The sequence below is a fragment of the Hemitrygon akajei genome, chromosome 9 (genome assembly GCF_048418815.1).
Source record: "Hemitrygon akajei chromosome 9, sHemAka1.3, whole genome shotgun sequence".
In the NCBI taxonomy this organism is placed as follows: domain Eukaryota; kingdom Metazoa; phylum Chordata; class Chondrichthyes; order Myliobatiformes; family Dasyatidae; genus Hemitrygon; species Hemitrygon akajei.
The window spans coordinates 60,195,989-60,219,578 of record NC_133132.1 but is presented as its reverse complement, the minus strand read 5'-3'; positions in this window follow the sequence as shown (position 1 = coordinate 60,219,578).

The window sequence follows — 23,590 nt, the reverse complement described above, 5'->3', positions numbered from 1 at the left end:
ACTTTGAGAAAAGCGTCAATGTTATAGGATAGGCATGTATCCCTTGTCTGAAGAGTGTAAAACGGAGCCCTTTTGGAGCGACAGAGGAAGAGCACCTTCGGAGTTTTCTACCTAGAGAGCCATGGAGATTCTGTAATTAAGTTCATTGCGAGTGGCAGTGAGTTGTGGACACTGCTCCGCACATCAGGGAAGCCAGTCTTTCCCCCGTGGACTCTGTCTACACACTTCGCTGCCTCAGTAAAAGTCATCACTTTGAACATTCTCCCTTCTGCTCTCTCCCATCAGGCAGAAGCCTGAAAGCAAACACCATCAGACTCTAGGATAGGTCTATCCTGCTGCAATCAGTCTATTGAATGGTCCCCTAATATGATAAAATGGACTCCTGGCCTCTCAGTCTACCTCGTTATAGCCTTGCACCTTATTGTCTGCCTGCACTGCACTTTCTCTGTAACTGCACTCTCTTTATTGTTTTCCCTCGTACCAGCTCGCTGTACTGTTCTCGTGAAATTGTACGGATGGCACGCAGAACAGAAATTTTCATTGTACATCAGTGTATGTGGCCATACCTATCGATATATGATCTAAAATGGACATCAATAGATTCCAGAAATCAGGGATATAGGATAGCACAGGGAAATGATGCTGAGGTAAAAGTTCAAACATGATCTTGTTGAACGGAGAGCATTTGTGAGGGGCTGATTGGCCTATTCCTGCTTCTGCTTCTTAAATCTTTATGTTTGTATATTTCAGCCTCAGTGATCCATACTGGCAGATATGTCTGTTATCCCACCCAGAATTTTCTGAAACAATATTATTCACCATACTGGGGGCTAGAGTGGGTGGTGAAGAGCCCCACTTCATCACACCGTGGTTTCCTGTATTGCCACCCTGGGCTGTGCTGAGTGAAATGAACTCCATCAAGTGAAGGTTCGGACAGGAAGGTAGATGTCACGAGAGGCTGGACAATCTCAGGTTGTTTTCTTTGGAGTGGCAGAGGCTGAGGGGAGATCTGATAGAGGTTAATAAGGTTATGAGAGACAGGGAGTATTTCCCCGAGGGCATGCATTAAAGGTGAGGGGGGTAAGTTTAAAGGAGACGTGAGGGGTTAGTTTTTTTATTCAGAGCAGTGGATGCCTGGTATGGTGGTAGAGGCAAATATGTCAGAGGATTTTAAGAGATATTTAGATAGGCACATGAATGTGAAGAGATGGAGGGATTGTGTAAGTAGGAGAGATTAGTTTTTGGGGGTTTTGATTTACTTTTTAGGTGGCTTGGCACAACATTCCTGTTCTACATATTACGTTCTATGTTAAGTGAAGAAAGGTAGAGTATCATTTAAGAAACAAACATGGGCACCTCTGTAGAAAGAAAAATAGTTTATGTTTCAGGTCCATGATCCTTCTTCAGCTACAGAGAAGAGGTTCAATCTCTGTAGCAACTTTCATTGATGTCAAAACGCCCAAGAGAGTCACTTAAGTACTTCCACAAAGTGTCATCATTATCATAATGAGAGTTATGGTTGCAAATTCCCATGAACAATGTTATCTGGGTGTAGGGTGGGGGGTGGACAATAAACATGAGTTCAAAATAGCAGCATGGATTTTTGCTTTAATTCTCCAACCCACTCCCACTCTGATATCTTAGCAGGTCAGCCAGGCCTGTGGGAAAAGGAACCAGGCTGAAGTTTCAGGTCGGAGACCCTTTGCCACAACTGAGAAGGAGATATATACAGTAGCTTGTTAAGTTGCAGAGAGGGTGGGGCTGAGCACAGCCTCTGACAGAGTAAAAACTGTAAACAGTTATCTGCACAATGGGAATGGGAGCAGTTCGAGAATGTGAATATAGAGTAAAGATTACAGGAGGTGCAAAATGCAATTCAGAAAGTCATGCCTGACAGGGCAAGCTAGGCATGAACTCTTCTCAGAAGGGAAAGAAGAAACAAAAGGGGAAGAGAAACACTGAAGTAGCTGAGATAATTTCATAGATGTAAGACTGGTACTGGCAGATATCAAATTACCTGAAGTTATACCTTATCTGATTTTAGATGCTATTTAACTGCCACATTATAGGACCATTAGATATAGGAGCAGAATTAGGCCACTTGGCCCATCAAATCTGCTCTGTCCACCATTTCATCATGGCTGATCCAACTCCTTCTCAGCCCTTCCTGCCTTGACCCTGTATCCCTTCATGCCCTGACTAATAGAGTATTTATCAACCTCTGCATTAAATATACCCAATAACTTGGCCTCTAAAGCTACCTGTGGCAATGAATTTCACAGATTTACTACTTTCTGGCCAAAGATATTTCTTCTCATCTATATTCTAAAAGGACACCTCTCTATTCCGAGGGTGTGTCCTCTGGCTTTAGGCTCCCCCACCAAAGGAAACATCCTCTCCACATCCACTCTATTGAACCCTTTCAACATTCAATAGGTTTCAATGAGATCCCTCTTTCTCCTGAATTCCAGTGAGTACAGGCCGAGAGCCAACAAAACACTCCTCATATGATAAGCCTTTCAATCCCAGAATCAATTTTTGTGAACCTGCATTGAACACTCTCCAATGTCAGCACACCCTTCCTCAGATAAGGAGCCCAAAGCTGCTCACAATACTCAGGAAGTGAGGCCTCACCAGTGCTTTATAAAGCCTCAACATTACATCCTTGCTTTTATATTCTGGTCAGCCTATCAAAAAAATACCTTTAATCCACTCATTGCTAGCCAAACCTCCTCTGCAACCTGAACAAACTTGTTTCTTTCTTTCTCCGTTCATCCAAACGCATTTAAAATGTTCACTCTTTCTCTTCCCATTAATGCTGCCTGACCTACTAAGCGTTTCCAACATTTTTATTTCAGATTTCTGGCATCTGTACTTTAGCTATTTGTTCCCTGCCAGAGGTAGTGAGTCCTAGAGATTCCCTGTGGAATGGCACAATGGTGTCAAGAAAACAACCTCTTCCTCTATGTCACAAAAACTACAGGAGGAATGGAGACAGGCTAACCCCAATTGATATTAATGGATCTGGGGTTGAGAGGGTGAACAGCTTTAAGTTCTCTCGTGGTCTGTACATACCGGCTGTGGGGAAAAGGCACTACAGCACCTCTTTCACCTCAGGCAGTCGAAGAAGTTTGGTATGGACCCCCAAATGCTAAAAACTTTTTACAGGGGCACAATTGAGAGCATCCTGACTGGCTGCATCACTGCCTGGTATAGGAACTGTACTTCCTTCAATCGCAGGACTCTGCAGAGAGTGGTGCGGACAGCCCAGCGCATCTGTAGATGTGAACTTCCCAAGATTCAGGACATTTACAAAGGCAGGTGTGTAAAAAGGTGTGAAAGATCATTGGCTGCCTGAGTCACCCCAACCACAAACTGTCCCAGCTGCTACCATCCAGGAAATGGTACCACAGCATAAAAGCCAGGACCAACAGGCTCCAGGACAGCTTCTTCCACCAGGCCATCAGACTGATTAATTCACACCAATACAGTTGTATTTTTATGCTATATTGACTGTCCTATTGTAAATACTATTGATTCCACATTACTATAAATTGCACATTGCACATTTAGATGGAGATGTAACAAAGATTTTTATTCCTCATGTATGTGAAGGATAACTCAATTAATTTAGTTTGTGTGTGGGTGAGATATGGGAGTTGCGATGGTGGAGGGAAGAGCAAAGAACTAAAGGATTAGATCATGGAGAGTGAATGAAGGGCATTTGGTATTATAATACCAGAATTTCACTGTGACAGTAAACAAAATTCAGCTGGACTGGTTTGATTAAAGCGAATCAGGTGGCAAAGAGATCTTGATGGAGGTTTTTCTTTATTGCAAGTGGACTAGAGCAAGGAAATGTTGGAATAATTTATGGTGAGAGCACAATTGGAGATCTGTATGTAGTTTTGGCCACATTTATAGAGGGAGGTATTAACATTGGAATCAATTTTGAAACAGTTTATTAGATTCTTTCTTGTTGTCAGGGGAAAAACAAACATTTTTGGCTTAAACCTTATAACTTAATTCTGCTTGTGTTTATGCTCATGTCCACCCATACCGATATAAACTGGAGCTCAGCTTCACATCAGCACTGTTGTGGGGCAGTCCTAGTAAAACCAATGGTACTCTGATGGTTTCTCTCACTGTTTAAGGGATGCACTCAACTGCCATTGGGAGACCTGACTGGGCAGTCTCTGAACTCTACTGTAGATTGCTCTGATATTTTCCAAACTCGCAGTCTGTTCAGAAAGGAGGATTTTCCTCCTAATGGCCCATGGGTGGTGACATGTCTGGCAACTATAGGAAGCAAGATCAGATAAGAGTTTTATAGCACAAAAATGGATCCATTAGTCTACCATGTCTATGCACACCTTTTTGCCCATCCATGCAAGATTAACTTGCCAGATTAGGATCATACTTTTCCATGACTTGCCAATTTAAATGCCTGTCTAAATCACTTTTAAATGCAGTAAATTTTACCTGATTCACCACCTCCTCTGGCTATATATTCCAGATATCAACTGCTCATTCTCCAAAAAGCTTACTCTTCAATCCCCTTTAAAACTCCTTCCCCTCACATCTTGGTTTTGATATCCCTGCCCTAGGCAGAACATTCAGTCTATCTACCCTATCTGTGCTCCTTATAATTTCCTATTTAAAAATAATTAAGTTCTTTAATGAGGGTGCATGCCATTGAATAATATTTTGGTAAGAAGTGCAGATTCATTTATTGATGTGTTCTGATTGGTACAGGTGGGACTGAAAAGTGGGATATAAAGGGATTTGATGTCACCTGGAATTGCCACCTGATATTCAGCTGACTGGCCTACAGCTACCTGCCTTCTACCTTCCTTTTGAACAAGGCTGTTTTCCAGTTTTCTGATATCCACACAGGTCTGAAATAAAACTCAGCCAATGGGTCCACCATCTCTGCAGTGGCTCCCTTTAACTCCATCAGTGCCGCTCTCAGGTCTGGTAACTTATACACCTGTGGCCTCATGAGTTTCTCTAACATTTTAACTCTTGTGATTTGGATCTTTGTAAGTTCCTCCTGTATTTGACATTACAGATATTCCTGAGTTAACAGGTAGGTTAGTCTCCTCCTAGGTGAAGACTGTTGTAAAACATTGATTCAACAGATCTGCCATTTCTGTTTCCTGTCTTAATTCACCAGCCTCATTTCCTTTCGGTCCCATGCCTAACTTACCGGCCTTATTTCTATCCACAGAAACATTTGCAACATTTAAGAGAACTTTGGATGGGTACATGGATGGGTGTGGTATGGAGTGCTGTGAGTAGATAAGACTAGGCAGATAAACATGGTCAGCAGACTAGATGGATTAAATAGACTATTTATGTGCAGCAGTGCTCTATGACTCTATAACCTAGCTATTTCCCCGTTTATCCTCTGCCCTATCATGAGGTCACATTTTGGGAGCTGACAGGCTGCACCTGCCTGAGTCTTTTGCCCCCTTGCTATTCATGTACTTTAAACAGATTCTATATTACTATCCACTGCCTTTACATTGCACTGATTCCTTCTTTGATTAATAATGCCACCCCACCTCCTTTTCCTATTAGCCTGTACTTTTTAAACATTGTATAACTTGGAATATTGAACACGCAGCCCAGGCTACCATGCATGCTTGTCTCTGTGATATCTACTGGACCATACTTACATGGTGCTATTAATGCCATCAACTCATTTATCTTATTGCAAATACTATGTGCGTTTAAATAAGGCTCAACAGTTTCAATTTAATCATCTCAAAAATTTAGCAAAATTCCTTTTTAGAAGCTGTTTTGGATTGTGCTTCCAATGGTATTTCCTGTCGGACACTCAAATTTGTAACAGCATTCTGTATAAAAATAAATTCTCCTAATCTCTTCTTTTGTTCTGATGGCAATAATCTTAAATCTACTTCCATGGGTTACAGGAATCATTGAAAAAAATGGGAAGTGGTGACCCTGTTATACCTTATCACAGCCTCTCACAGTTCAGAAATAAGTTCTAAAGTTTGATAGGTTCTGAAAAGGAAATTCCATCCTCTAACAAAATAAATCAGAGTTGTAGTCCAACATTTCTCAACTTCGCCCATTATCTGAGTATTTCAACTGCCACTTGGCAAGCAGTAGAACAATTTGAGCAGGGCGGTAAGTAAGAATGAGTGGCATCCGTGGTCTCAGAACTCAGATGACGCTGGTTTAATCCTGACGGCACGGACTTCACAGGTTCTAGTGCACACGATTCCAGGTTCTTCCCCACTGACACCCTGTAGAACTGTACTCAGGGATGTGTGCTTAGCCCACTGCTCTACTCTCACGATACCCTCTTGTGTGGCTAGGTATAGCTCAAATGCCAGCTATAAATTTGCTGATGATATAACCATTGTTGGCAGAATCTCGGATGGAAACAAGAGGATGTACGGGAGTGGGATATACCAACAGATTGAGTGGTGTCACAGCAGACAACCTGGCACTCAAAACCAGGAAGACCAGAGAGCTGATTGTGGACTTCAGAAAGGGTAGGATGAGGGAACACAAACCAATCCTCATAGAGAGGTCAGATGTGGAGAGAGTGAGCAATTTCAAGTTCCTGGGTGTCAAGATCTCTGAGGATCTAACCTGGTCCCAACATATCGATGCAGTTATAAAGAAAGCAAGATGGTGGCTATACTTCGTTAGGAGTTTGAGGAGATCTGGTTTTTCATTGAAAACACTTGAAAACTGCTACAGATGTACAGTGGAGACAGTTCTGACAGGCTGCATCACTGTCTGCTATAGGGACGCTTGCTACTGCACAGGATCAAAAGAAGCTAAGAAGCAGAAAAATGTAAAGTTAGTCAGCTACATCTTGGGTACTAGCCTTTGTAGTATCTAAGATGTCTTCGAGGATCGGTGCTTCAAAAGAGCAGTGGCCATTATTAAGGACCCCCATCACCCAGGACATGCCCTCTTCTCATTGTTATTATCAGATAGAAAATTTATTGATCCCAAAGGGAATTACAGTGTCACACTACCTTTACAAGTGCACAGATACACCAATATTGCAAGAGAAATAAGAAAGAATAAAAAATAAGTTACCTCAAACACTCTAACGGGGGCGGGGGCGGGTTCAACACACTATAGGTTGACTCATAATAGAGCCTAATGGAAGGAGGTACAGAAGCCTCAAGGCACACTCTCAGAAATTCAGGAGCAGCTTCTTCCCCACTGCCATCCGATTTCTCAATGGACATTGAAACCATGCAGACTACCTCACTACTTTTAATTATTTCTGTTACTGCACTATTTTTAATTTAACTATTCAACTATTTAAACTGTGCAACAGTTTCTTCCCCCAAGCCAATACTCCTCAATACTCAGAGTCTAGACTGACATCTACATCATTTATTATTATGTTGTAATTTGTCCTTTACTGTGCCTATTGTCTTGTTTATTAATTATTGTACAGCTCTGCACTGTTTGTGCACTTTATGTAGTCCTGTGCAGGTCTGTAGTCTAGTGTAGTTTTGTGTTGTTTCATGTAGCACCAGGGTCCCGGAGGAACGTTTGTTTCACTTGTACTGTGTACTGTACCAGCAGTTTATGGTCAAAATGACAATAAACTTGACTTGACACACAAATATTTATACACTCACTGTAATTGATTTGCTTTATTTTTTTATATATTTATCATGTACTGCTGCTGCCAATTTAACAAATTTCACAACATATGCCAGTGATATTAAACCCGATTTTCATGCTGATTCTATACCAGAAGCTCACTGTTCTTAAACTCCATTCCCTTTACAAGAAAGAGCAAAATTCTGATATTGCTGATGACAGTCCCGCAGCAATAATGTACCAGGGATGGCTGGAGAAGGGGACACTTTACACATTCAGAGGGAATGGTAAATTCTGGTCAATGAAATCTTTCTGGTGGGGGGAGGGGGCGTTGTAATGTGAAAATTGTTGGAAAGAATTGATTTAGAGTCAATAATCAAAGAGGAAATAACTGTTCTTTCAGGAAAGCTGAAGATAAAGCTGGTCAACATGACTTTATGAGGTAACACGAGATTCTGCAGATGCTGGAAATCTTGAGCAAAGTACACAAGATAGAAACATGGAAAACCTACAGCACAATACAGGCCCTTCGGCCCACAAAGCTGTGCCGAACATGTCCTTACCTTAGAACTACCTAGGCTTTACCCATAGCCCTCTATTTTTCTACACTCCATGTAGCCATTCAGGAGTCTCTTAAAAGACTCTGTCGTTTCCGCCTCCACCACCGTCACCTGCAGCCCATTCCACGCACTCACTACTCTCTGCATAAAAAAACTTACTCCTGACACCTTCTCTGTACCTACTTCCAAGCACCTTAAAACTATGCTCTCTCATGCTAGCTATTGTCCCACATAGGAGATTGGTGGGTAAAATCAGAGCTCATGGCATTGGGGGGAAGATATTGACATGGATAGAAAACTGGTTGGCAGATAGAAGGCAAAGGGTAATGGTGAATGGGTGTCTCTCAGAATGGCAGGTGGTGACTAGTGGGGTGCCACAGGGCTCGGTATTGGGACCACAGCTGTTTACGATTTACATCAATGATTTAGATGAAGGCATTGAGAATAACATCAGCAAGTTTGCTGATGATACTAAGCTGGGTGGCAGTGTGACATGTGATGAAGATGTTAGGAGAATTCAGGGTGACTTGGATAGGCTGAGTGAGTGGGCAGATACTTGGCAGATGACGTTTAATGTGAATAAGTGTGAGGTTATCCACTTTAGGAGTAAGAACAGGAAGGCAGATTATTATCTGAGCGGTGTAGAGTTAGGTAAGGGAGAAATACAAAGAGATCTCGGAGTCCTTGTTCATCAGTCACTGAAGGTGAATGAGCAAGTGCAGCAGGCAGTGAAGAAGGCTAATGAAATGTTGGCCTTTATTACAAAGTGAATTGAGTACTAGAGCAAGGAAATCCTTTTGCATTTGTACAGGACCCTGGTGAGACCACACCTGGAATATTGTGTACAGTTTTGGTCTCCAGGGTTAAGGAAGGACATCCTGGCTATAGAGGAAGTGCAGCGTAGATTCACGAGGTTAATTCCTGGGATGTCCGGACTGTCTTACGCAGAGAGGTTAGAGAGACTGGGCTTGTACATGCTAGAATTAAGGAGATTGAGAGGGGATCTGATTGCAATTTATAAGATTATTAAGGGATTGGACAAGATAGAGGCAGGAAATATGTTCCAGATGCTGGGAAAGTCCAGTACCAGAGGGCATGGTTTGAGAATAAGGGGTAGGTCATTTAGGACAGAATTAAGGATAAACTTCTTCTCCCAGAGAGTTGTGGGGGTCTGGAATGCACTGCCTCAAAAGGCAGTGGAGGCCAATTCTCTGGATGCTTTCAAGAAGGAGCTAGATAGGTATCTTATGGATAGGGGAATCAAGGGATATGGGGACAAGGCAGGAATTGGGCATTGATAGTAGATGATCAGCCATGATCTCAGAATGGCGGTGCAGGTTCGAAGGGCCGAATGTTCTACTTCTGCACCTATTATCTATTGTCTATTTCAGCCCCGGGGAAAAGCCTCTGACTATCCACATGATCAATGCCTCTCATCCTCTATCAGGTCACCTCTCATCTTCCGTCGCTCCAAGGAGAAAAGGCCGAGTTCACTCAACCTATTCTCATAAGGCATGCTCCCCAATCCAGGCAACATCCTTGTAAATCTCCTCTGCACCCTTCCTAAGGTTTCCACGTACTTCCTGTAGTGAGGCGATCAGAACTGAGCACAGTACTCCAAGAGAGGTTTGACCAAGGTCCTATATAGCTGCACCATTACCTCTCGGCTCTTAAACTCAATCCCACAATTGATGAAGGCTAGTGCACCATATGCCTTCTTAACCACAGAGTTAACCTACGGTGCAGCTTTGAGTGTCCTATGGACTCAGACCCCAAGATCCCCCTGATCCTCCACACTGCCAAGAGTCTTACTATTAATGCCATCATATTTGGCCTACCAAAATGAACCACCTTACACTTATCTGGATTAAACTCCATCTACCACCTCTCAGTCCAGTTTTGCATCCTATCAATGTCCGGCTGTAACCTCTGACAGCCCTCCACACTATCCACAGCACCTCCAACCTTTGTGTCATCAGCAAACATACTAACCCATCCCTCCACTTACTCATCCAGGTCATTTATAAAAATCATGAAGAGTAAGGGTCCCAGAAGAGATCTCTGAGGCACTCCACTGGTCACCAACCTCCATGCAGAATATGACCCGTCTACATCCACTCTTTGCCTTCTGTGTTGGAGAAAGTCAGACAGCATCTATGGAGAAAAATGTTTCAGACCAAGACCCTGAAATGTTGACTTGCTATTTTCCTCCATAGATGCTGCTTGACTAATTGAGTTTCTGTTCATTGTTTATGAAAGGTAAATTATGCTTGATTGCTTCCAGTGGGTAGGACGTTTTTTTGTGTTTGAAATGAGACTCTAAAATACACCTTGGAGCTCTGTCATGACTCTCTGCTTCAGGTTGGAGGAACAAGACCTCATATTCCATCTGAGTAGCTTCCAACTTGATGGCATAGTCACTGATTTCTCTAATTTCCCACACTCTATTTTTCCATTCATTTTTATGGCTTCCCTCTTGTCTCTTGTCTTCTTCTCACCTACTCGTCACCTCCCTTTGGTGCTCCTCCTTCTCTTTCTCCTATGGTCCACTGACATCTATCATATTTCTTCTTCAAACTTTATATCTTCTACCTATCACCTCCCAATTTCTTACTTCATTCCTCTTCCTGCTGCAGCCACACCTGAATTCAAATCCAAAATCACATCTTCCCCCTCACTTGGTTCCACCTATCACCTGGCAACTTGTACTCTTACCCCTCTGGTCTTCTTATTCTGGCTTCTTCCTGATGACGGATTTTGGCCAGCTGTTTTCCCCCTTCATAGATGCTGCCTGACCTGCTGAGTTCCTCCAGCATTTGGTGTGCATTACACCGTGCAGAGAAGTAGTACAAGGTAAACCACTAACCGGGGCAGAATAAAGTGTAACAGCTGCTGAGAAAGTACAGTGCAGATAAACAACGAGGTGCATGATCATAATGAGAGAGATCGTAAGACCCAGAATTCACCTTATCAAACAAGGAACCATTCAATAGTCTTATATGAGTGGCATAGAAACTGTTCTTGAGTCTAGTGGTTCATACTTTCAGACTTTTGTACCTTCTGTCTGTTGGAAGAGGCAAGAAAAGATGATGTCTGGCATGGCTAGGGTCTTTGTCTATGTTGGCAGCTTTACTGAGATAGTAAGAATTTCAGACGGAGTCCTTAGTGGGGAGGTTGATTTCCATCATGTGCTGTTAACACCTCTCTACAATTTCTTGAGGTCACATATTAAGCCATTAGGCATCCAGCTAGGATGCTTTCTACGGGCCATTGAAAAGATTGGTAAGGTTCAATGAGGACATGCCAATTTTTTTTTAGCTTCCTGAGGAAATAGTGGCATTGGTAAGCTTTGTTATTCAAGGTGTCTATGTGATTTCATTGGTGATGTTCTCTCCAAGAAACTACAGGCTTTCAACCCTCTTGACCTCAACACCATTGTTGTGGATAGGAGAACGTGCACTGTCCAACTCACTGAAATCAATAACCAACTCTTGTTTTGCTGACACTGAGGAAGAAAGCTCCCTGTAATGATGCCATTTACTAAGCACACCATCTCCTTCCTGCATTCCAACTCATCATTATTGGAGATATGGCTCGCTACAGTGGTATCATCTGCAAACTTGTCAGAGGAATTGGAGCAGAATCTGGCCCCACAGTCACGTGTGGACAAAGGGTAGCGTAGCGGACCGAGAATTCAATGTTGTGGAGCACCAGTGTTTAGAATACCACTTCCAGATGTGCTCAATGCCCTTTCTGCTCACTTTGACTGACAAAACATGGAGGCAACTCCATGAATTCCCACATACCTCTATGACCTTGTGATTTCAGATCTGAGGCCAACATGAGAGGAATCTTCAGGAAAGTGAACCCATCATCTAGCCCAGATGGTGTACCTGGTCAAGGACTGAAGACCTGTGCTAATCAATTGGCTGGAGGGTTTACTGGCATCCTTAGCCTCTAGCTTCGGCAGTCTTAAGGTATCCATCTGCTTCAAGCAGGCTTTGATTATATTGGTGCCCAAGAAGAACATGGTAACTTGCCTCAGTGTCTATTGTACAGCAGAGTTACATAACCTGTGATGAAGTGCTTTGAGAGGTCATTCATGACACATACCAACTCTTGCCTGAGGGTGGCGTGGATCTGCTCCAGTTTGCCTTTTGTCATAATAGGTCAACAGCAGTGCCACTTGTTTGGCTTTTCACTCCGATCTGGAATATCTGGATAGTGAAGTTGCATATTATCAGGATTCTCTTCACTGACTACATTTCAGTCTGCAATACTACTGTCCCCACACAACTAATCAATAAGTTCCAAGACTTAGGTCCTGATACCTCCTCGTGCAACAGGATCCTTGATTTCCTCATTTGCAAACCCCAGTCATTTTGGATTGGCGACAACATCTGCTCTATAATCATTACCAGCACAAGACTGTGTGCTTAGCTCCCTGCTCTACTTTCTTTATACTTATACTGTGGGCTAAGTACAGCTCCAATGCCATATTTAAGTTTGCTGACCATACCACTGTTGTAGGCTGAATCAAAGGTGGTGGCAAATTGGCATACAGGAGAGAGATTCAAAAGCTGGTCAAATGGTGTCACAACAACAACCTGTCTCTCAATGTCAGCAAATCAAAAAGCTGATTATTGTCTACAGGAGGAAGAAAGCAGGTGGTCCATGAATCAGTCATCATTAGGGGACTGGAGGTAGAGAGGGTCAGTAATTTTAAATTTTTTGGTGTTAATTATATCAGAGGACCTGTCCTGGGACCAGCACTTAAGGGTCATTACAAAGAAGGCCTCTATTTTCTTAGAAGGTTGCACAGAAGTATGTCAGCTAAAACTTTGACAAACTTCTATAGATGCACAGTGCAGAGAATGGTTGCATCATGGCCTGGTATGGAAACACCAAGGCCCAAGAATAGGAAAGCATGGAGAAGGTGCTGGATGCAGGGAAAACTCTTCCAGCAATTGAGAACATCTACAAAGAGCACTTCCACAATAAATCATCACCCAGTATTTGTTTGTTTATTGAGATGCAATGCAGAATAGGCCCTTTTGGCTCTTTGAGTTACACCGCCCAGCAAACTCCCGATTTAACCGAAGCTTCACCATGGGACAATTTGCAATGACCCAATTAACCTACCAACTGGTACATCTTTAGGACTGTGTGAGGAAACCAGAGAGCCTGGAGGAAACCTGTATGATCATGGTCAGAACGTACAAACTCCCTACAGACAGCGGTTGGAATTGAACCCGGATCGCTGGTACTATTGTGCTAACAACTACACTGCCATTTCAAGGACCCCCACCATCCATGCTCCCTCTCACTGTGGAGGTACAAGACCCTTAGGTCCCAAGCCACCATGTTCAGAAACAGTTATTACTCTTCAACCATCAGGCTCCTGAACCATCATGGGTAACTTCATTCACCTCAATGCTGAACTGATTCCACAACTAATGAACTCATTTTCAAGGCCCCTGTGACTCATGTTCTCAGCATTATTTATTTACATATTTATTGTTATTACATAGAATGTAGAACATAGAAAACCTACAGCACAATACGGGCCCTACAGGCTGAACATGTCCTTACCTTAGAAATTACTAGGGTTACCCATAGCCCTTTATTTTTCTGAGCTCCATGTACCTGTCCAAGAGTCTCTTAAAAGACCCTATCGTATCTGCCTCTACCACTGTCACCGGCAGCCCATTCCACGCACTCACCACTCTCTGCATCAAAAAAAAACTTACTCCTGACATCTCCTCTGTACCTACCTCCAAGCACCTTAAAACTGTGCCCTTTCGTGTTAGCCATTTCAGCCCTGGGAAAAAGCCGCTGACTATCCACACGATCAATGCCTCTCATCATCTTATACACCTCTATCAGGTCACCTCTCATCCTCCGTCACTTATTATTTATTTTTTCTCAGCTCAAGCTGGTAAAACCTAAGGTACAGGCATAGCCAAGAACACTCATTTCTCAATTGCTAGGAACCTTTAGACTGTGCCAGTGATGTTTAGTATTATGGCTTTCTTAAGATTTACATAAATATTGCAGTGTAGGCCTAACAGTTTAATGCTTTTGTGTAGTGCCTTTGGAATGATACCAGTTGTAGATATTAATATTGGGACAGTGTTCATGTTTCATAGTCTTTTAATTTCCTCTTTTAATTCAGTATATTTTTGGTGTTTTTCTCTTATTTATTTCTGTAAGTTGTGTGTTTGGAATGACTACATCTATTAAGTTGTTCTTGTTTATCCTGTATTATTATATCTGGACAGTTATTATGGATTGGCCTATCTATAATAATAGATCGATCATAATATAATTTGTGGGACTCTGACTTGTAAGGTATGGTTTCTTTTATAAGTTTGTATTTTAAAGTAAAGTTTTGGTGACTGATGTCCCTGATTGATTGATTGTCCCTGTGTAAATAATTGAGTCAAAATGCTGCAGGATCCTGTAATGTGTTGGATTGTTTCTGGTTTCTCTTGCCATTTTCTGCATTTTTCATCTTGAATTAGTTGGTCTTTTATTATGTATTTTTGATAATATTTCGTGTTAACCACCTGGTCCTGTATTACCATAAGGAAGCCTTCTGTTTCTGGGAAGAGGTCTCCAAATCTGAGCCAAGCATTCAATGCTTCCTTGTCAACATCTAGTCTGCTCAGATTGTGGGGATGTCTTCCATGGAGGGTCATTGCTCTCCCATTGGGTAACTTTTTCTTCAATAGTGAGCATTTCTTCATTTTTCTGGGTTTGCTCTCATTTGTTTAGTGATATGTACTTCTTAACAGAATTGCATATACTCAAGTGGAGTTCTGAATCCTGTTTTCATTGTTGAAAATATATCCTTAGAAGTTTTATCTGACTTGTGTAAATTTTTAATGTTTTTAAATGTTTAAATCTTTCTCCTTCTCTCCTGGGTAGTGTTAATCTAAACACATTTGAGTGTATGTAGTTTTTTTCTGAAACTTGTCATTTCAGTTAGTATTTTTCTTTGTAAATTTTCCAGAGTGGCTTCAGACCAAGGTATTATGCCAAAAGAATACATTAATATGGGTATAGCAAAAGTGTTTATTGCCTTTGTTATATTTTTACTGTTGAGCTCTGGCAGATTCTCCTTAAGCGCTGAAGTAAATTCTGTCAAAAGTTTTTCCTTTATCACACAATGATCTATTTAGTTTGCTTGTTGATATCACAGATACTTCTATGTTTCATATTCACCCAAAGGTTGTATTGTATCCTGCTGCTCTGCTTTGTATTCTATTAGCTCGATCGCACCTTCCTTTATTTTACTGTTCTGCACTTATCTAGACCAAAGTTCATGCTTATATCTTTTGAAAACAGTTCTATTATTTGAATTAATTGTGTTAGTGTTACTAATGAAGGAGCATATAATTTCAAATCATCCATGAATAGGAGGTGTGTCAAGGTATAATTCATTTGATTGTTTCTGATTTGATACACAATTTTTGTACAATTAAGTAAATTAGAGAGCAGATTTAAAGCTAGACAAAATCATGGTGGGCTTAGAGACTCATCCTGAAAAATACTTTGGCATATTATAATCAACCTATCTATTAACAACCAAAAATAAACCAATGTTTCATCAGATGATGTGGGAATTTTACAACTATTGAGTGTAGTTTATATATATATTAAGAACTATTATTAACCATGAGTGTGAGACAGAATCAAATGCTTTTAGGTAGTCATTATAACAACATGAAAGGTTTCTTCTTTTCCTCTGCTCTTGATTTAGAATCAGAATCAGTTTTAATATCACCAGCATATGTTGTGAAACTTGTTAACTTTACGGTAGTAGTACAATGAAATACGCGATAAACAGGTACAGGAAAAAACCCGAGTTACATTAAGTATATACATGTCTATTAAGTAATTGTTAGAAATAAAAAAGTAGTGAGCTCGTGTTCATAGGTTCAATGTCCATTTAGAAATCGGATGGCAGAAGGAAAGAATCGATGAGTGTGTGCCTTCAGGCTCCTGTACCTCCTTACTGATGGTAGAAAAGTGAAGAGGGCATGTCCTGGGTGGTGGGGATCCTTAATGATGGACACTGCCTTCCTAAAGGCACCACTCCTTGCAGATGTCTTGGACACTGTGGAGGCTGGTACCCGTGATAGGGCTGACTAATTATACGAGTTTCTGCAACCTATTTCAATCTTGTGCAGTAGCACCGCCTCCCCCATAACAGAGAGTGATGCAGCCGGTCAGAATGCTCTCCACGGTACATTTATAGAAGTTTTCAAGTGTTTTAGTTGACAAACCAAATCTCCTCAAACTTCTAATGAAACAGATATTGGCTTGCCTTCTGCAGAGCTGCATCAATATCTTACATCCAGGTTAGGTCCTCAGAGATATTGACACTGAGGAATTTCTCACACTTTCCGCTTCTGATCTCTCCATGGGGATTGGTTTGTGTTCCCTTGTCTTACCCTTTCTGAAGTCCAGAATCAGCTCTATGGTTTTACTGATGTTGAGTGCAAGGTAGTTGCTGCGACACCACTCAACTAATAGGTACATCTCGCTCCTGTATGCCCTTTCGTTACCATCTAAAATTCTGTCCACAATGGTTGTATATCAGCAAATTTATAGATGCTGTTTGAGCTGTGCCTAGCCACACAATCATGGATGTAGAGAGAGGAGAGCAGTGGGTTAAGCACATATCCTGGTGGAGCGCCAGTGTTAATTGTCAACAAAGTGGAGATGTTATTTCCAATCTGCATAGATTGTGATCTTCCGCTTAGGAAGTAGAGGATCCATTTGCAGTGGGAGGAACAGAGGGCCAGGTTCTGTAGCTTTTCAATCAGGATTTTAGGAATGATGGTGTTAAGTGCTGAGCTGTAGTTAATAAACAGCATCCTGACATAGGCATTTGCATTGTCCAGGTGATCCAAGGCCACGTGGAGAGCCATTGAGATGGTGTCTGCCATTGACCTATTGTTGAGACAGGAAAATGGCAGTAGGTCCTGGCTCTTCCTGAAACAGATGTTGGTTCTAGCCTTGACCAGCCTCTCAAAGTATTTCATCACTGAGGATGTGAGTACTACTGAATGATAGTCATTTGGCAACTCACACTGATATAATTGTTGCCCTTTTGAAACAGGTTGGGTACTTTTGACTATAGCAGTGAGAGAAAATGTCTTTGAGTACTCCCGCCAGTTGGTTGGCACGGGTTTTCAGAGCCTTACCAGGTACTCCATTCAGCCCTGCTGCCTTGCGAGGGTTCACCCTCTTGAAAGACAGCCTGACGTCGGCCTCTGAGACAGAGATCACAGGGTCATCAGATGCTGCAGGGATCCTTTTAGTTGTAGGTCTATTCTCCCTTTCAAAGTGAGCATAAAAGGTGATGAGCCTGTCTGGTAATAAAGCTACAAATTACAATGGGAAATATAAAAAGCATGTCAAAGGGTAATGTTATAATAGACATGGGGGATTTCAAAATGCAGATAGACTGGGGAAAATCAGGTTGGTGCGGGATCCCAAGGGGGAAATTTGTAGAATGCTGACAAGATGGCTTTTTAGAGCAACTTGTGGATGAGCCAATAGGGGATCAGCTATTCTGGATTGGATGTTGTGTAATGAACCAGAACTGATTCAGGTAAAAAAACCCTTAGGGGCCAATAGTCATAATATGATAGAATTCATCCTACAATTTGAGAAGGAGAAGCCATGGTCAGATGCATCAGTATTATAGTAAAGGGAATTACAGAGGCATTAGAGAGGAGCTGGCCAAAATTGATCGGAAGGAGGCACTAGCAAGGCTGACAGCAGAGTAGCAATGGCTGGAGTTTCTGAGAGCAATTCAGATGGTGTAAGATGGCCTTAAGGTGTAAGGTGTAAGATTTCCCAAAGAAATAGTTTTAGTAGTATTCTAAAGGCAGGTTGATGCAACCATGGCTGACAAGGGAAGTCAAAGGCAACATAAAAGTCAAAGAGAGGGGATATATTAGAGCAAAAATTAGTGGGAATCTTTTAAAAACCACCAGAAGACAACTAAAAGAAGTCATAAAGAAGGAAAAGGTAAGCTAGCCAATAATATTAGAGGATACCAAAAGTTTCTTCAGAAATATAAAGAGAAAAAGACAGGTGAGAGTAGATATTGGACCACTGGAAAATGTTGCCGGAGAGGTGGTATTGGGGTCAAGGAAATAGTGGACGAACAGAATAAGTATTTTGCATCAGTCTTCACTGTGGAAGACAGTTCAAGAGTGTCAGATGGCAGGAGTGAGTGAAGCTGCCATTACGAGGGAGGAGGTGCTTGGAAATCTGAAAGGCATGGAGATAATTAAATCACCTTGACCAGATGGTCCACACACCAGGGTTCTGAAAGAGGAGGCCAAAGAGATTGTAGAGACATAGAAATGATCCTTCAAGGATCAATAGATTCTGACATGGTTTCAGAGGATTGGAAAATTACAAATGTCACTCCATTCTTCAAGAGGCATAAGAAAGGAAATTGTAGGCCAGTTAGTCTGACCTCAGTAGTTGGGAAGATATTGGAGATGATTGTTAAGGACGTGGTTTCGTGGTACCTGGAGGCACATGATAAAATCACTGAAGTCATCATGGTTTCCTTAAGAGAAAATCTTGCCTGACAAATTTGTTGGAAGTCTTTGATGAAATAACAAGCAGGATAGACAAAGAGGAATTGGTGGATGCTGTGCACTTGGATTTTCAGAAGGCCTTTGCAAGGTGCCACACATGATGTTGCGTAAAGAGCCCATGGTACTACAAGAAAGATTCTAAATTGGATAAAGCAGTGGTTGATTGGTTGGAGGCAAAGAGTATGAATAAAGGTTGGCTGCCAGTGCCTAGTGGTGTTCCACAGGGGTCTGTGTTGGGACCACTTCTTTTTATGTTATATGTCAATGATCAATGAGACTGAATTGATGGCTTTGTGGCCAAATTTAAGGATGATATGAAGATAGGTGGAGGAGCAGGTACAGTTGAGGCAGCAAAAAGACTACAGAAGGACTTAAGACAGATTTGGAGAATGGGCAAAGAAGTGGCAGATAGAATATAGTGTTGGGAAGTGTATGGTCATGCAAAGCATAGACTATTTTCTAAACAGGGAGAAAATTCAAAAATCTGAGGTGCACAGGGACTTTGGAGTTCTCTTGCAGGATTCCCTAAAGGTTAATTTGCAGATAGAGTCAGTGGTGAGGAAGGCAAATGTTAGCATTCATTTTGAGAGTACTAGTACAGAAATGAAAGCATGTAATGTTAAGGCTTCATAAGGCACGTGAGGCCTCACTTGGAGAATTGTGAGCAATTTTGGGCCCCTTATCTAAGAAAGGATGTGCTGACATTGGAGATGATTCAAAAGAGGTTCATGAAAATGATTCCAGCATTGAAAACCTTATCATATGGGAAGCGTTTGATGTCTCTGGGACTTTACTCAATGGAATTCAGAAGAACGAGGAGTGATCTCATTAAAAGTTATCGAACATTGAAAGGTTCTATAGAGTGGATGTGTTTCCTATAGTGGGGGAGTCTAAGGACAGAGCCTCAGAAGAGAGGAGTGCTCTTTTAAAATGAAGGTGAGGAATTTCTTTAGCCAGAGTGGTGAATCTGTGGAATTCATTGCCACAGGGAGCTGTGCAGGTCAAGTCATTGGGTATATTTAAGACAGAGGTTGCTTAGTCAGGGCAAGCAGAGTATATGGAGAACTGTTGAAAGGGAACGGTATCAGCCATGATGAAATGGGGATTCAGACCCAATGGGACAAAAGGCCTAATTCTGCTCCTATATCTTATGGACTGGCTTGTAGTTTTGTGTTGAATTAGTTATCACGACTTTTCTAATTCAGCCATGACTTCCAAATGTGGGGGGCCCTAAAAGATCCAGGTTGTTCAAAGACTAATATTTCTTTCAAAATAATATGGCAGAATCATATGGGTTTGTTTCAAGTCCAATTACAAGTTAACATACTGAATAAATTTCCCTGGTGTATTGTTTTTAGTCTCTTGAACTTAATTACAATCTCTACATGCTAACAGTGTAAAAAGTGACAGCTGGCCAATTACAGTATCAATCCCTCTCAACTTTATTGCAGCCAGGTCTTGCCATGATAGATCTCCAAGATATGTCTTAGAGTCTTATGTCAAGCATAGACATATGCCCCATCTGTTGGAGGCCATTTCCTAATTGGGGCATTGATCCTGGGAACGTAGACCTGGAAGAGGATGTTGACATCATTTTACCCTGGCAGGTATCTGCTGGATAGAGATGATATGTGCTCATATAATCTTTATCAGAACCATCAGATTGAAGTGAAAGCAGGGGATTCTTCATCCAAATGATCAGATGCTGGTGTCTACATTCTTACCTTACACATTCCAGTTTAAGATGGCATTAATGAAGCACAGTAACTATTTGCCTGTAGCAAACAAAATAAAAGTTCTAACTTACTTTTCTAATCACACTCTTTCTGGTAAACAATCACTGCAATCAATAGCCTATAACTTCTCTTTCAGAGTTGAGCTTTTGAACCTCCTATATGACTTGACATTTTTGTGGTGTGAATGGAAGTCTCGAAGGTGCAGGATGGTTGTGGCATGGCATGTATGTGCCAAATCAAGGCGACGCGGCCCAGGCCCAAGAGCGAGAAATGAGCCAATGTTTGACCATTGCCGGAGGAGTCTTGGAGGTGATCCAATGTGGCAGAACCGAGGTGAAGCAAAGCAGAGCCTGGCCCGAGAACAAGGAAAGTCCTGAGGGTTGATCAATTTTAGAGACCAGCTGAATTGCATAGGTCAGGTATGGGACGAATCAAGGTGGCGGGACTCAAGCCTGAGAATATATTAAAGCAGAACAGCCCAGTTCTGAGAGCAAGGGACAACACAGAGTTTGGACGTTTTAGGCGCCAGGCCAGATTGAAAAGGTCAGGATGTTGGGGCCAAAGGTGAGTGACAGGCTAGATCAGCTCGCTGGTTCGCAAGGTTTACTCATTTCTGTACTGACTGAGGTTGCGGCCTGTAGCTAACGGGCTCCTGAATTGGTTGCTGGCTTTGTATGTGTGTGCTTTCACTTTTGTGAACTTCAGTTCTGAATGTTATTTGCTTACTTTTATTGTTTGCATACTATTTTCTTTCCTGCACATTAGGTGTTTGATGGTCTTTTTCTTTAAATGGGTTCTATTGGGTTTTTGTTTTGTGGCTGTCAGTAAAGCGATGAATCTCAATGTTTTATATAGTGAACATACAGTACTTTGAAGCGATTCGATGCGGCAGAACAGAGGCAGAATCAAGGCGATGGGGCCCAGTCCCAAGAGCAAGAAAATCCCCAAGGTTTAATTGATTTAAGCGCAGGCCTAATTGGATAGATTGTGTCAGACCCAATCGAGGCGATGGCGCTCAAGCTGGAGAGCATATTGAAGCTGCAGGGCCTGGGTCCAAGTGCAAGGAACAACCCGAAATTTGATGAATTTAAGTGCTGGGCGAAATCAGAAGGCATGGGCTGAATCAAGGCGACAGTGTCCAGTCCCAAGAGCATATCAAAGTGGCAGGGCCCAGGTCCGATTGAGAAGAACCTGAGGTTTGGATGATATAACCACTGGGCTAGATTGAAAAGGTCAGGATATTGAGGCCAGAGACGAGGCACGGGCTGGTTCAACTCACTATCCCGCGATGTTTGCTCATCCCTACACTGAACTGAGGATACGGACTCTGTTTAGTGAACTTCAGTTGTTTGCTTCCTTACGTGGTTTACGCAATGTTTTTTAAAACAGCACATTGGGTGCTTGACGGAGTTTTTGAAAAATGGGTTCTATTGGGTTTCTTTGTTTTGTGATAAATCTCAAGGTTGCATATAGTACATATACTTCGATAACAAATGTACTTTGATTTTGACATTCATATTTCTACAAAGGTTTACGTTAGCTTTGACATCCCCTGCATACCTTCTTTTGACTTTTTCTTCAAGTTAACTTTTAGTTAATTTCCATATGGTAAACAGATCACATTTCTCTATGAAGTTGAATGCAGACAACAAAAAGGTAAAGGCAACAGTTTATTAGTATTTCTCTAATCTACAGCTTCTTTTAAATACAATGTTAATATAGGATTTTTAAAAATAAATGTACAATAACATTATTGGCAAAAGAAAAAAATCCTTTTGGCAAACCTTGGTTAGCATTGTGATAGTTTGTAATGGATCAGGAATTCCATTAACAGAATTTCCAAAATTCAATACCATGCTTTGAAAAATGTGTTTGATGGGACCACAGGTATGTTAGTAGTTAATCATAGACAATTGTTTCCCTCGCATTTTCTCTTCTGAAATTTGGTTAATGAAGGTTTAATATTTAAGATTAGCTCAAGTGCCACAACAAATTTGAACAACTGAAAACTAGCAATGTGACCAGGATGCCATAATCTACAAAACAAAGTGTAGGTTTTTATTCTCCTCATCACAATAAAGCAACCAGTGCAATAGGGAAATAAGAACTTGGTCATACAAGTACAAAATGCCAAAGTGCTCAAATTTGTTCAACATTATTAATTTGGACTCTTTCTATTGCAGAAATAGTTTTTGAAAAGATGTTATTCATTAGTATTTAATCTTAAAGACCAGGCTCCCTGAAAAATATTTGTATACAGATTAGAAACTTGCTTATTCATAATAATATTAATGCAAAAATAGAGGTCAATGATTAAAAGCTCTAGACATCAAAAACTGCATGTGACCCAAAAATTTAAATACACAAATGTAGAGGCTACTGAAAACAAAAATAATTTCAACTGTTTAAAGAAATGGGGTCAGCCAACAAACAGGGAAGCAGGGACATCCAAATGCACACAAAGCAGATATCAAAATGAAATGCAAGCTCCAACACAGTAAATAGTCGCACTCAATGAAAAACACCATAAAACACTGGCTTTCCTAACATCTAGTGTATAGTTCTACTTTCTGAAGATTTTGTTCTTATTGTTGTAGTACTATTCTTTGGTAGAAATGGCCATTTCATACAGTAGCAATTTGAAGACAATAAAACTTCAGAATTAGAGTTTTACTTGACTGCTTGTGTATTTCACATTATAAAGCTGATTATCAGTACACAAATAGAGGTCAAAAAAGTTCAACCTCTACTATAGGAAAAGAATGGTACATACAAGTAGGGTTTATAATATTATCCATTTTATATATATATATACATATATATATATATATTAGTATAGGGAAGTGTGTGGTAATGGGTGAAGGTTAAAATCCTACTAATCTTTGCATTAACTTTGCATTTAATTAACTTTTGAATAGTGGTACAAGTAACCATGAAGCAAGGAGAAATAAAGGTGTACTGTGGTAGATAGATTTTCACTAACATTCTCTTCTATTCATTGAAATGATCTCAAAGCACAGGTAATTCCATTCGCAGTTCCAACCAGAGTCCATCT